The sequence below is a fragment of the Zosterops lateralis genome, assembly GCF_965231275.1.
Source record: "Zosterops lateralis genome assembly, chromosome: 3".
Classification (NCBI taxonomy): Eukaryota; Metazoa; Chordata; class Aves; order Passeriformes; family Zosteropidae; genus Zosterops; species Zosterops lateralis.
Window position 1 is genome coordinate 85098992 of NC_139764.1, and position 14028 is coordinate 85113019.

The following is a 14028-nucleotide window of genomic DNA, read 5'->3' on the forward strand; positions in this document are numbered from 1 at the left end:
CAAGGTCGTATATAGGCTTCTGTGTATGTATGTGTGCTGGGTAGAGGAGGAAGGAAACATTTGTACAGCCACTTACCCTGACTCTGAAGTGTTGGCTTTGTGTAATTCACTCAGGGGTATATTTAAACTGCCTAATTTAGGAATTGAAATTACTGTGGCATTCTGGCTCAGAACAGAAAAAGTGAAACAACCTAATCTCTGGGGTGGACAGGCTCCCCATTTGCCAGTTAAAAGACTTAATCTCTACACTTATATGAAACACTTATTAAAATCTGAATACATACTTTACAATCAAATTGAACATGTCTTTAAGCATTGGGCTTATCTTAAGTGTCTGAACAGTGCTTCAAAAGGAATACAATATGGAACATAAACCAGAGTATCATGACTCACAAAAAAGGGAAGTAAAGATTAAACATTTAAAAGGTCATAATTCATTTTTAGATGATGCAGAAACTATATGTTCATAACAATCAATTGGAAACAGTTGAATTTTCTTAGTAATTTGAGAAGCTAATTAGTTGGCACACTAAGAAATCCAAGCTATAAAGCATACCATAGTCAAATCAATGATAATAAGAAATATTATTTCAGTGTTTTATTGTTCTATACAGGAATGCAATAATATTGCAGAAAATTGATTTTCTGTGGAAAAGTTCCCTTGTTAAGCATTGTAGTCATCATATTGAAAAACAATGAGATTTGTAAAAGGGACTAATATCAAACAGTATTAGCAAAGTTCTTTCTGCCACAGAGTTAAACTCAGTCTGTGAATCATGAATCATGATCAGTAGGTCAGTGATCAAATGCCTAATTTTCTTACACAATGACCTCCTGTGAGGTACAATGTTCTCTGTGAAGTTATTTAGTGCTGACAAGCCACATCACCTCCAGGAAGGTAGATAAGGCTCTATATTGCACATTTTACAACTCTGGAAAAGCTTTTTTTTCCATCACTGACCCCTGCAAGCAACTCCTGTTCAGTTAAATAGAAATTCTGTGGACCAAAGAAGATATATGCTAATACTGTAGTATATTGCGTACAAACAATTAAAAAAACAAAGCTAAAGTGACTGGAAATTAGAAAGGACAAAAAGCTGTATTTTATTAACAAGTGTCAGAGCCCTAGTTTCACCAGCAGGCTTTGATTATTCTGATGAATTTATAACTACCTTTTTCTACAAACCTCCTTTGTGTCCTTTCCCCCCCCCCACCACTTCCCAGAAGCTTGGCTTCTGTGCTCAAGGTCACTTCTGTTCTGCCAGAACTTCCTGTCTTTTTGACTCCTGCAAAAACACCTATGCCATAAGACAGAATGTGTGAAAAGCTAGGACCTCCAAGTACACACTTCAGCTGTTGTCTCAGGGGCTGTGCTGACACCTGGGCCTCTGCCCTTGGTTCACATCTGTGTTATGCTGTTATAATATGCTTGGCCTTGCACCATGCCAGTCCTGACCTTGCCTTGCCGACTTGACTTCCCAGCTTGATCTCAGGCCTGTCACACCACTGCAAGCTGTCTGGTGATCAGTGGGCAGTGGCTGAACCTGCACATTTCATCAGTGGTTTTGCTGTCAGCCCCACCTTCCCTTGTGGACCTACCCACTTCCAATGGTCTCTGAGATCAAGGTGCTGTACCATAATCCAAGTACATGTAGACAAGGGACACATGTAAAAAGAATAAGAATTTTTTCTCATTTTTTGTCTTAATTCACTGAGGGCAATAAAAAAGTTTCAGCACCTTTCTGAAGAGGCTGGGATTCTTACAAACCAGTTTCAGGAAAAACTGTATTATCTGGTACAATGAACAGATGTTATGCAAACTAATACAATACATTGAATAGGGAAGGAACTTGAGATGTCTTTTCCTATTACAAGAATGGATTACAAATGTCCGTTAATTAATTATACTAATTATGACTTTTTTTTTTTTCCCTATATCACAGGTAACATTCAAGTTCTGTTTGATTCCTTCATACTTTCTTTGAAATCTTGGCCAGGCAGCAAAATTGGGTGCTGTCACTCAGGGCTGATCAAACATCCTTTTAGATTTGCATACTAACAGCACAATATTGCATATTTGCATACTAACAGCACAATCATTTCCCAATGCATCCTATTCTGTAAGTGTACCCTGGTGTAATGGAAGAAGTTTTATTTGTACTAGTAAAATTTCTTTTTCTTCATTTAAAAATAATTTTTTCTATCACTCATATTTTACACATCTACCCTGAATTCTGGCTCAAGGCAGGTCCATAAACACAGGGCTCTATGATGATCCTATATACAGTGAGTCCCATAGATAGCTTCAGCATTAACAGAAAGGAACTGCTTTCTTAATGGAGGTGAGATGAGCATCAGGAAATTTCTCCCTTCTAAAACATGGTAGGATGCAGTGTAGATTCTAGACATCTCTGGCTTAGCTTGTTGAGAATGATTGGAGAATGCTTAGCAGGCTCAGTTTGCTGTGACAGATCTAAAGTTTTTTGGTTGGGATGGGCCCTGGATGATTCAGAACTACTGGGTAGGCACTGTAGATTTTTGTTGTGCTGACCTCCTTAGCACAGGAGGAAAATCAGACATAGAAAGTCAGTTTTGGTGTGTGTCAGGGATGTGCCCCTTAATATATGCACTGGCATTAGCACAAGGGGAAAAAGAAAACGTTTTAAAATCTCGATGTCTACTATGAAGGGGAGAAAAATTTTTCAGATTTTTGCCCTGTGAGGGGACTGAGTTACCAGTATCTCACCCTCCAGGATGGTGAGCCTTGCAGCATCAGACTGCAAGAACGGCCCTAGACACATTTCAGGCTGAAATGAACCACAGACAGAACACAAGAATTATGGAACCAGTAAGTAAAGTAAAGACTCATGTATGCCTGTAGACATGCAGGTATGCCCCATTCTTGCATAGTGAAATAGTATTGGACTGTGGCCTGCTTTCAGGGCTATGTCAGAATTGCTGATGTGGAAGATACCCAGAATGCAAACATGATACAACTGTGCCCAGAATCCAGAATTTTCCCCTCATCCTGTTTTCTTGGAAATCAATTTATCTGCAGAACCAGAATTTATGTAATTTGATCCCTCTACCCCTATAAAAGCTATTCTTTTTTTCAGAATGATCAAACTTCAACAACAGTAAAAGTGGTTGTGGTTGAAACTCATCTTTGAGAAGGAAGCTCCAGGCATTCAGAAGACAAATGAGGATAGATTTATAGCTTCAAAAGCAAATACTGTTGAAGGCCATCACAGAGTTCATAATATAAAAAGGCATCATAAAAATCCATAATATAATAGACATGTGCCTCATTGATCCTCCTTAATGAAAGCAACTAGACAATTGTCCATAAGCATGTAATGTCATCTACAACTGTAAAGTATTGAATTAAGCTTCATTGAGATGTCTGATTCTCCATGTCTACTACTACTTATGTACCCAACATTGAAATAAAAAAATATTCCTCAATATTTCATACTGTCTGATGTAGTCGTCTCTGTCCACTGCATTCCTATTATGAATCATATTACAAGACAGTAATTTCCCCCCTTCGCTGTTGATTTGGGTTTGGTCTTGGTTTTTGTTTTCTTTTATCCTGTTGTTTTTGGTTTGGGGTTGTTGCTTTTTTGTGTTTTGTTTGAAAAATTAATTTCAGTTTCTTTAACTTTTGCCTAAATTCTCATGAATGAGGCACTTGTTTGGGTTCTGCTCAATTGGAACAAAGCTGGTGAAGAATATTTCAAGTGTGCCCTGAAGTTCCTCCTAGCAGATAAAAAAATGAGAAATGGTCTGCTGACAAACTGTGCCAAGGGTTTCCCTTTCCCTTTCCCTTCTCTGTAAATTTACTGCAACATTTGATATTACAAACCGTGAAATTTTATTTTCTACTCCTGAAACATGTCTGGGAATTATTTGTATTACACATGAATGCTTCTAATAGATTTAACACCCTACAGACAACTTTTAATCATCCATGTGGAGTCAGACTTGAGGCATCCCCAGGGTTCAATAATCAGCCCTTTGTTATCTATTATCAATGTTTAACCACTGGATATTTATCAGTCATTATACTAATTACAGCACGAGAAAATGCTTTCACACTTGGGCATATACTTATATGGGTTGATTGATTCCTCTGCTACTGTTGAAGGTAAACTGGGAGTGCTTTCTAGCACCTGTGACAAATTGCTTTGATTTTCTTATAACAAAGTAACATGCTCTCAGATGTTCCTATTTTTTTGGCTAGGATTTGGTACTTATTCTCCTCAAAATAGCAGGTGATCATGTCCTCATTACTCTTCATGTTTTTCCTATATCTTGTACTCAAGCCGATGGGTAAACTAAACATTGTTCCAAACCTAAGGAAACATTCACTGTCAGGTCTTCTCAGAGAAACAGTTATCATTTGATAGATCAGAAATCATGAGGCCAGCAGAGCTAAGGCGTGATTGTTGCCCTGTGCTCAGCACTGGTGAGGTCAAACCTTGAGTCCTGTGTCCAGTTCTGAGCCCCTCACTGCAGGAAGGGCATTCCGCTGCTGAAGTGAGCCCAGAGAAGGGTAGCAGAGCTGGTGGAGGGGCTGAAGCACAAGTCCAGCCTGGAGCTGAGAGAGCTGGGGTGTTTTGCTTGGAGAAAAAGAAGCCTCAGGGACATCCTTATTGTTCTCTCCAACTGCCTGAAATGAAGGTGTGTTGTGGTGGGAGCCTGTGTCTTTGCCCAAGTAACAAGGGACAGGGCAAGAGGAAATGGGCTCAAATGGCATTAGAAGTGGTTTAGATTGGATACTAGAAAAAAATTCTTCACAGAAAGGATTGCCAGGCAATGGGATGGGCTGCCAAGGGAACTGATTAAGTCAGTATCCCTGAGGTATTTAAAAGATATAGATGTGTAGATGTGGCATTTAGGGACATGGTTTAGTGTTGGACTTGCTGCTGTTACATTAATGATTGAACCCAATGATCTTAGAGGTCTTTTGCAATCTAAATGATTCTATGATTCTATGTGATCTGTTAATATCCTAACTTTGCTTCAGGAAAATTTATTCATACTCACGTTAGTCATTATGAAAATCTGTATAGGATCTTAAAATTAATTTTAACTTTTATTTCTCTTATAATTGGATTATTTATTTGAGAATCTCAGGGTTTTTTCTACTAATTGTCTTGAACTGATAGTTGTTCTTCTTTGCCTTCTGATAGGCACTTGCTGGTTTAGGATTAGTTTGGTTTCAGATCACAATACATTACCAAGCTTTCATCATTACAGTCACCAGCAGTTCCTTGAGAATCTAAGTAGAATTTTCCTAGTTTGCCTCCAACCTGTAACAGCTGTCTTTGACAGAAGTAGATATTCAGTTCTTTGTAAGAGGGGCTTTGAAGTGTTATTTCTTGGTTCTACTTAATTCTATACAAATGAGATTGTCTTACCTCCTGTGGCTTGATCAGTTCCACAAAATTTTTTCTGCAAGTGTCACACAGGTTTCTCTCTTCAAGGCCCTGATTTTTAAATCTGTACCTGGTTCTCTTTAATCTGATCTGTCAATGTGGACCTGAATTTCATTTGTATGCTGTTGACAGACAGATTGATGTTATAAAATTAGCCCTTAATATTACTTCTGTCACATCTGTGTTGCCCGCATGCCAAGCTGATGACAAGGTTTGGACATTTAGAAATTTTATACAATTTAATGCCTCAGAAATATCCAATGCCTAGGGGGAATAGAGACCATTTTAAATCCTCATTCTTTTCTAAATCTGTCATTTTGGTCTCAGTATAAGCAATTCTGCAACAGTGAGGACCAAGAATCCAGATCTCAATAGCACTAAATTCACGTGTCTTTTTATACATCACAAAGTGGTGGCAAGTGTGTAGCACTAGAGTTTCAAAACAATGTAGTACACATCCAATAACAATAGTCAGAATAGCCACTGGCAATTTTGAACTGAAGAAAATGAAATTAAATTCAAGAGCTATTTCGGCACAATGTTCAGAGTATCTTTTAATTTTATGTAATTATAGATAGAGACTTTTGAAGCATGTGTTTTAAAACTTATTTGGAGAGTTTCAGTGTTCTTAAAATGATTTTTACACAACAATTAGATTAATATTAGTAGATGGCATCAAACTCAGATGCAATTCCAGTGGACATACAATGAAGAGTGTCTCCGAAAGAGTTTCTGGCAGAGCTCTTTGAAGAGGTTGCAGTAAAATCTGAAGCCAGGTTAATGTTTTCTGGTTTTGTGTTTTATCTGAATATCAAACACATGGCAGAACTCTTGAATTTGGCTTCCTCAAAAACGAGTCACCTAGTTTTTAAAAAAAAGCAGAGCCTACTTTTTCAATTAATTCATAGTTAAAAGAATTGAACCAACCAAAATCTGAGGAATTTTAGTCTAAAATTTGAAAATCAATGTTTCTGTCAATAGAGCCTGGAATTCAAGGCAGACAGAACGTTTGCATAAAATTTACACAGTCTTCATTTCCAGCTTTCTATTTCTTTACATGTGAAATAAATTTCTGAAGAGCCCCCAAACAAGTCCATAAAAGTAATCTCTTATCTCTAGATGAAAGGAGGTCAGCTGATTATAGGTTCTCATCTCACACATCAGAATAAGAACAGTATGTTCAGATGGTCTACTACGAATAAATGCAACATGTATTTTTCATGTAAAAAGCTTTTGTCATTCTCACATAAGGTTTATTGAATATGTAAGGTTCCCCCTACAGATTTCTAGACAAGAAATTTTTAAGTATCTTAAGTGATTTCCACTTTGTCAGCATGGCAGAAGAATTCTTTTCCTTTCTTTTTCTGAAGTATGGTATTTAAGACCTGAATTTCCTGAATATTAACCAAAATTGGCTCCAAATTCTCTAGTTATGATCTTACTGATTTCCCTTAAAGTTTATAAATGTGTATAGGAAAATATCTTTAACCAATATTCCAAAATGCAAACTTCTATCAACATGTCTTAAGAACAAATATTTTTATTGTGAGTAGTTGTTTCTCCTGCTGTTCATCTGATTAATTTTCTTCTTTTTCTGAGTGCTTCTCTTTGTAACTGGGAATAGGGAAAAATGGCTGGAAAACATAGGGAAAAACAAATCCTAAAATAACTATATTGCTTGCATGTAATTTCTCACATCTCGTTGCCCACTGCACTGATTTTCTCTGTTAAAAGCAGAGTTTCCTGCTCAGACAGAGCTGATGGTGGCAGAGAGCCAACTTGCATCTGGGCTGGGGACTCCTACTGGCAGGTCAGAGGAGTAGTACAGTTTAAAACAAAACATCACTGCACTGCCCTTCCTTTCCTGGTGATAAGAATGGCAACGGGTTCAGGATCTCAAAAGGAAGATTCTCTGGGTCCAACCCACAGCTCTGAAATGATCCTTAACTGTAAGAATTTGAGTTAAAGCCAGCAGACGAAGTGAGTAATGTGGTTATTAACTGAAGCTGGACTCTCCAGAAAAGAGAAGAGGAACAAAGAAAGTTGGGAATTAATTAATTTTATCTGCTTACAGATGTCATTCAAAAAAAGAGCCATCTCCACTTCCAGGATAAACTGTGAGCATTTTGGAGGTACCTTTGATGTGAAGAAATTCCACTGGGCACTGTGTACATACAGAAGTATTGATCCTATGTAGTCAACCACGAACACAAGCTTTCCATGAAAACTGTACAAATATTCATATGCAGGGATATACTTGAAATTTATTCATAACAGGCATCTGTACCATCTTTGGCATTGCAGCAAATATCTTTACACCAATTTTTGACATCCACAGTCTTAAATTAACTCCAGGCAGTTCAGAGCTGCATGGAGTTTAGGCCTGAAAGGGAGGGTAGACAGCTGAGAAAGGGGCTTTACCCCATTTCTTAGATGAAAATATTTCACTACATTGGCATAACTTATTCAAGTTTAAAGTCTGAACTTTGGGTATTGATGTTAACATATTCTTTTAAAGATAATGGAAAGTATATATGGATGTAAAAAAAGCTTTAACAGAAGAACGAAGAATCACTCTTCCAACACTTCTGCTTAAGAGAAGATGTAGAAATCCATTTTTAGGCAGGGTCAAATAAAACTCAATAACAGAATACCTGCATATCTCCTCAATTTTGATTCTAGTTGCTTGGCTGTTAAACCTAATCCCTTTTTAATGTTATTCGTAATGTATTGAGCCAGTTTGACCGGTGTGCTTTGGTTTGCTTGTTTGTACTTCTTCAGTTATGCACAGCAGGCATGAACTGAGTTTATTCAGCTGATTAAAGTGATTGGCGTCAATGGAGCACTGTGAGACACAATGTACCCATAACTGTGGCCCTTCTTTAAAATAAATCAATGTCAAGCATCAAGATTCCTTCTACCTCTTTAGCAGGCTACAGAGGAATACATTCTTCTTTATTTTAAATATAAAGAAGGTAACATACTGGTTTACATTTTTCTGTGACAATGGTAATATGTTGTAATGGAATGAAATTTTGGGCAATTTGACACATTTATGGGGAAAATCATGTTTGTATATGGCAAACTCAAATGCCAACATATCAATTCAACAAAGTGTGCATACAGATTTCACTCTTGTTCCCTCACATTTCTGAGCATTTAGATGGTTTTATATGGAATTATAGAAGTGCTATGCACAAATTTTTTGTGTTTGCATGGGATGCTGCTCCACACTCTGCTTTGGAAATGTCCAGAAAATTCTGGGTCAATGGTTTTACACAAAAAATATGCATAACAGGGGTGAGCATCCAGCAGATAGTATCTGAATAGTGGAGAAACTGTTTTCTCTGACTTTATATTTGTTTTATGTATAAACACTGTTACACTACATATTACTCCTTCATAACTAAGGATGGGCTGTGAATGGTCAGCAAAAAATCATGCACATACATGACTAAACCTTGCATTGTAAAGCCTTGAAACAAAACCTTCAATATACATTCTTGCTGTTGTGCAAGATTAAAGAAAGAATTGAGGAAAGATGTGGCTCCTCAGATGCTGGTCAGCTGCTGCCTCGGGCCTTCCCAGCCTACCACAGGAGATCATCACATGGTTCTGTCAATGGTAACTACAGAGGAATTTTTGTAGGCCATATAAAGAAAAACTTAATAATCTGCAAGTAGTGCGATTGAAAATGAAGAAAGTGTCCCTTTCAAAAAGATATATAAAGAATTCAGCTTTTCCCAAAAATACTTTGACATTCATGATAATTAAACAGAAAGTTTTTAATATGACTGTGAAAAATTCAAGAGCACCAGAAACTGAACATATGAGTTTATATTTATGTAGTTGGTTCAGATGAGGATTTTTTTAGATTAAGGATTTAAAATGAAGCTAAATTGAAATTCTAGTCATGTATCTGTAATTTAATTCAGAATTATTTCAGCAGTTTTATAAGGTCTTCACTTTGGAAAGTTTAGGGTTTGGATCTAGAGTACACAGAAATTTAAAGTTATTGAAGCACTTCACAAATTGGAATTCTAATTTGGAAGAATGAAGGTCTCCTAAGAATATGAAGCACACTAATAATTTTGAATTATTTTCTCATTTGTAAGCCCAGAATCCCTACCATTTAAAAGAAAGACATGTATTACAAAAAGTGAACTGCTGCAATAATTTCAAATCAGTGAGTATGGTGTAGAGCCATCCTGAGGCACTGAAGTGCTTCACTTTTTTTTATGGAAGACTTTCAATCTTAAAAAATAAGCGAGTCTAAGAGTTTCTTCTTGGCAAAATCAAAGACACAGTGAAGCTGTTTGAGATAAGCAACATCCATAATACAATGGACTGAGTATACATTTCAGATGGACACAAAACCCACTGTGATTACAACTAATAGCTTAGTTTTCCTTATTTACGGATGTGCTCATTTATCATCATTTGTATTATATATAAAATCAGTAGATCAGCCTAATTTTTTAACCTCCACTAGATGTTTTTCTCTCTGTGTTAAATTGTTTCCCTAGTTCTGGAAACCATACATATTTGACCTCATAATCTCTAACCTCTTCTTATGCAAACCCTGTTCCCTAACTACCTTTTGCAACATAGATTCCTTGATGATTTTTAAACTTTAATTTCAGTCCTTGCTCTGCTTGGAAAATTTCTTTTACAGGTTCTTTATGATCTACCATGTGATTCTGAGGTGTTTTTTTTTTTTTTTCCTTCCACTGTGTGCAACCTCAATATTATTGATCCTTCTTGAGGATCTCAAAAAGAAGGTCAATATCTACAGCTTTTTCATCTCTTTTGAGCCTTAGCTAACTGTTCTTTAGGCAGTTTCTTTGGAGTTGCTGTTTTCTTTGTCCCATCAATTATGAAAATTTTGAAAGCTCTCCTTTTCTGCAATATCTGCATATGAGTAGCTCTGAATATCACATTTGTTCAGGTCACGTTGACTTTGCAAGTTTTTCAACTAAGTTTCTTTTCCCTTTGCTGATTGTGAGAGATATATTTGGAAAAAGGAACAGGTACAAAGTAGGTAAAGCATGGCAGAAAACAAAATCGACCTGAAGAAACTGGTCACTGAGTGGAGTTAGTTTGTAACTAATTAAATAAATTTCTGTTGAAATGAATGAACACATCATCAAAGTCACTAAAAATGAGGGAAAACTAGAGAGTTGTACAACTGTGTATCTAAAAATAATTATGCAAGTGAGGTCAACAGTATTGTAAATGAGGTATTTTTATGTCAGAGGTGATAAAGCTTTGGTACAGAAAAGAGAAGTAATTTTCCCACCATCATTCAGTATTACTGGGAATATAAAGTGTGTTCCCAGCCAACTGACCTCTTTTCTTGGCAACTCTGCTACCAGAGCAATCTATCCATATCACTTGCGAAAGTACAAGCTTCAGAAGAAGCAGAGACAGGAATAACACACGGTAAACAAGTATTCTCTGCATTCAATAATGAATTCCTGAGATACTCAAGAACACCAGAGAAAGACCAAAACTGGAATGGTAATGCTGGCTTCAGTTTTCATGTTGCTGGAGAAAACAGATTGAGAAAAGCACTGTAGTATATTAATGAAGAACCTGATAGACACAATGAAAATGAATTTTTCCCTTTTGAGAAACTTTACAGCTCACTAACAAAGTTACATTTAAAAAAAATCATTAACTTTCACTTACATGTATGTTAAATTTTCAAAATGGCAAAGACTTAAGATTAGGCCAAAGCTTATTCTGTTTTTCTTCTTTTTCCTAATTCCAGTTTCTAATTGAAATTTTCTAATTCCAGTTTCTACTAACGATGGCTGACTCTGAACTTGTTTTTCTCTCTCTCTGCCATTCATTCAATTAACACTTCTTTTCCAGGCCTGTCCTTTCTACATCTCTCCTCTCCAAGTAGGTGCTGAAGCCTTCACTTCTACCCCACCAATCTGGAAATATCTCTTCATTTACCTTGAGTCACTTTCATTTCAAAGTTTTTTCTCCTGTCTATGACCCTTTGTACAACCTACACAAAGAATAAAAGTACATACTTGGAGCATCTCTTGAATATATTACTAAAGAAATTCTTGGTGCTTGATCAAGAAAAACAGTCCTGCTTCCAAAATCTTACAGTATAAGAGAGAAAAAAAATACTATCAGTGGTTCAATGTCTTAAAGTAATTTAATTGATACAGTTTTAACTTTGCTCACAACATGTTAGTTTAGGTGTCTAGCTAACAGAGTTTGTTTTTCCACAGAAGTTCACACTTTGTTTGAATATTTTCTTTTCCTGAATACTTCCCAGTTAATTACAGAATAAGACACTTCTCCCACAGAGACAGGTTCTCAGCCTTGCCTCTAGCACACATTAGGGTGTATCTTGTCAGCATTATGTTTGTTGTTTTCCATGCTGTGCCTGGAGTCAATCCAGCCTATTGTCTTTCTGAGTCTGCTTTCAGCCTCACCCACCCACTCTGTTCCTTTTGTCCTGTCTGTCTGCCACTGTGAGTTGTGCTTTTATTTCTACTGACCTAAATATTGATGACTCATCTTTTCCCCGAGTTATTTGTCCTTAGATCCCATACAAAAACACCCTTACTTTTTTTATAGTGCATGTTATTTCTATGTGCATAAGATGGTTGAGATATTTCTAAGAAGCACAAGATATATTACAAATCCTGTACCAATACAATAGAAGTAGTCAAAAATTAGGTACAGTTTTGTCAGAGTTACAGTATATTTTCAATTAATTTTAAAAGTACAAGGAGTTTGACTACAAAGACAAAGCACAGGCCTGACGTCTCTGAAGTCAGTGGTCTGTATACCAGAATCAGATCTTTGACCACTAGGTTAGCCCTACAAGGAATTAGGTACTCCGACCTTCACAAACTCCACTTCTGTTGGCTTTTGAGTGACCTGAAACTTGTACTTCACTGTGTTGGAGATGCTGATTACTACTTCTTTTGTGCTTGTACCCATTTATCTAGTATTTCCAGGTGACCTAAACACAATTCTGAAGGAATATAGTAAGAATAATTATATAGTAATTTAATTGTACTTATTTTTAATGCAGATATAAAACATGGATTTTCAAGAATTCTTTTGACTTAAACTTCTGAAGTGCAAACACAAATTCTGCCTATCCCTGATTTGTTGTAAATTGAACTTACAAATGCATTGTAATACAAGGCAAATGAAGATCTGAACAAGATTCAACAGCAGTCAGCAGTAACTTTTCCATTTGTGTCTTTAAATACCCATTTACACACGTTGGTGTAATGACAATGTGTACTGAAGTATGAACAGTTCAGTACTCATAGGAATGAGAGTTAATTTTAAAAAATACATCCTTTTGTTAATATATCTTTTCTTTTCTATTTTTTTTCATTATGACCCCAGTTAGTTTTTGTTTAAGGGTGACTCAACTTCATTTTAAGTCTCCAACTTAGCTAGAGAAGTACACAGGAGATCCTATTGAGCCATGGCCTAAGCATAGAGAATTCTATTTATGTATGTCATTTTTCATATGTATTTTGCCATCATTTTGGTATTTAAGGGAATAATTTCCTTATAATAATTAAAATAATAATAATAAAAAAAAAACTCCAAGAATTTCTTGTTTACTGAGAAAAAGTGTTATTCTTCTAGATATTTTGTGTCAGAGAAGTAGGTAATGAATCTCTTTGATCTATCTTTGGAGCACTCCAGATAACTGCAAGCAGGTTAAATCAGATGTCAGACAGATCAATAGCTTAGAGGTGATGGAGTCATTGGACAAGCTCAGCACAAGCAGAAGGAAAGAAATGGTCACAGAAAATGTTTATGGGGGAATAGAAGTGATTTTAAAGTAACATAATAAAGGAAAATTAAAACTGCTGTTAAGGATAGATCCTGTAGAACTACAACGTATAGTCTTTCTCCAATGTAAACTAGGTTCCTACTAAAGATGCACATGATTTATGTAAACAGGGTTGTAAGTGAGGAACAGAAACAGGTGATCAAAATAAAAATGTAGTAATCTGAGAGTATTTTGAAAAAAAATGAAAAGTTCACATGCTGTTCACCACCTTTCCAGGATTAGTCTTTACATCTTTGTATTAACTCTATTGAGGCTTTCTGGATCATCTCCAGCTAAAGTATACTTTCCTAATAGTGGGCTGACAAAAACTATCCCTAATAAAGTAAAAACCTTAGAACACCAAATGCTATGCAAACACCCAATTAACTTGTAGTAGACTTTTCTCATGTGGCCACTACTGTACTATCTGCACAGCTTTGTGAAACAATCAGAGCGATAGGTTTAATTAATGATGCTTGGAGATATGAACTTACATTAACATGAACTTTTTTTCTTCCTTTTTATGTTGCAGTGCCTGTGAAAATATCCCGAAACTATTTGCAAATGCAGGTTGAATTTGCTGGGCAGATGTGTCTGGAAAAAGTATTGCAGAGAAAAATTGTAGTCGAAGAGATGTAGTTCTATTTTTTTCCTATGCCCTGGGTTAAAGCACTGCCATAGGATACAGAAGGTCTTGGGTCCTGTTCCTCAATATTTCTGGAGGAATCTAAATGCCCTACTTCTCAACAGAGTGTC

The 14028-nt window shown here is 36.3% G+C and overlaps 1 protein-coding gene across 1 annotated transcript in view; it reads right to left on the reverse strand.

Moving 5' to 3' along the window:
• Positions 1-14028, reverse strand: part of ADGRB3 (adhesion G protein-coupled receptor B3) — a 445728-nt gene that overhangs the window by 117308 nt on the left and 314392 nt on the right. The window lies entirely within an intron of this gene.